This window comes from Salvelinus sp. IW2-2015, unplaced genomic scaffold (genome assembly GCF_002910315.2).
Source record: "Salvelinus sp. IW2-2015 unplaced genomic scaffold, ASM291031v2 Un_scaffold3657, whole genome shotgun sequence".
Lineage (NCBI taxonomy): Eukaryota > Metazoa > Chordata > Actinopteri > Salmoniformes > Salmonidae > Salvelinus > Salvelinus sp. IW2-2015.
Genome location: NW_019944934.1, coordinates 41,826 through 43,671, shown reverse-complemented (window position 1 = coordinate 43,671; position 1,846 = coordinate 41,826). Strand labels below are relative to the sequence as shown.

General features: G+C 52.2%; 1 pseudogene; it reads left to right on the top strand.

Moving 5' to 3' along the window:
- Positions 1-1,433, top strand: part of LOC112076276 (potassium voltage-gated channel subfamily A member 2-like) — a 10,445-nt pseudogene extending 9,012 nt beyond the window's left edge.
- Positions 1,434-1,846: the final 413 nt, after the last annotated feature.

Genomic DNA, 1,846 nt, shown 5'->3' with positions numbered 1-1,846 from the left:
AATGTCAGAGAATGTGTTTCTATCTGCTGTCATTTGATAAGTGTGTGTGTGTGTGTGTGTGTGGTGTGTGTGTGTTGTGTTGTGTGTGTGTGTGTGTGTGTGTGTGTGTGTGTGTGTGTGTGTGTGTGTGTGTGTGTGTGTGTGTGTGTGTGTGTGTGTGTGTGTGTGTGTGTGTGTTGTGTGTGAACTTGAACAGGTGTGGCTGCTGTTTGAGTATCCCGAGAGTTTCCGGCGCGGCCCGTATCATCGCCATCATCAGCGTCATGGTGATCCTGATCTCTATCGTGTCCTTCTGCCTGGAGACCCTCCCCGTGTTCCGGAACGACCATGAAGACAACAATATGTTCCAGCCTTCAACAACTCTCGTCTTCCTCACACTCCTCCTACTTCACGGATCCCTTCTTCATCCTGGAGACGCTCTGCATCATCTGGTTCTCCTTCGAGTTCCTCGTGCCGCTTCTTCGCGTGTCCTAGTAAAGCCGCGGTTCTTCGGTAACATTAATGATATCATCGATATTCGTGGCGAATTATTCCATATTTCATCACGTTGGGTACCGAGCTGGCAGAGAAACCGGAGGACGGGCAGAACGGGGCAGCAGGCCATGTCTCTCGCCATCCTCAGGGTCATCCGTCTGGTCAGGGTGTTCAGGATCTTCAAGCTGTCCAGACATCCAAGGGGCTCCAGATCCTGGGCCGACCCTGAAGGCCAGCATGCGGGAGATGGGCCTGCCTCCATCTTCTTCCTCTTCATCGGAGTCATCTCTTCTCCAGCGCTGTTTACTTCGCTGAGGCCGAGAGAGGCGGACTCCCAGTTCAGTAGCATCCCAGAAGCCTTCTGGTGGGCCGTGGTTTCTATGACCACGTCGGCTACGGCGACATGGTGCCCACCCATCGGCGGGAAATCTCGTTGGATCGCTCTGCGCCATCGCCGGCGTGCTGACCATTGCTTAACAGTTCTGTCATCGTGTCCATTTTCAACTACTTCTACCACAGGGAGACGGAGGGCGAGGAGCAGGCGCAGTCACCCTGAACACAGCCGTGCCCAAGGCCGACTCAGCAGAGGACTGAAGAAGAGCAGCAGTAGCGGGAGTGGATCCCCCTCAGTAAGTCAGACTAACTGGAGATACAGGAAGCTGCACTGAACCAGCAGCTGAAAGACTTCAGAGCAGAAAGCCTGAGAACAGGCAACTGCACCTGTTGGCTAATGCTAACACGCTAGGTAATGCTAACACTAACACGCTGGCTAACACAAAATATGTCAACATCACCAAGATAAGAACGGACGTATAGCTGGATTCAGACGGTATATAACGAACTTCCTGGTTGACAGGGAACTGGAAGGAAATAGTAGAGAAGAGTGGAGGACTGAGGAAATACCCTTCCTCTCTCTGATGTTGTTAAAGGCTTGGAGCCCCTACTGGAGCTAGACTAGATCACTGACACTCTGATACAGGCCCTGCAAGGTGGACCTTAGCCCCCCCATCTTACCCCCCACACTGACAGCCCCTAACTCACCCCCGCCCCCCCCCCCCCATCTCCCTCTGTTGGGAGGTGAATCTTCCTGTGTTTCTGTGTCTGCATGGCATTAGTCTGTCTGTGTGACTGTTAAACTGTCCAGTCGTCGTCTATATACCACTGCTTCGCTGCCAGTACATAAGGAGGCGAACTGCGACTGTCACTAGACCTAAAACTCTCAGACAGCATAGAGGGACCACTCTGCTCAAACTGCCACAATCCCTGTAGCAGAGACCTAGGATCAGTTTTCCCTGAACAAGTCCTAGCCGTAAAATAGGAGATATAAGGCAAACTGATCTTAGTATCAGGGTCTCATCATCTTCTAATTAAC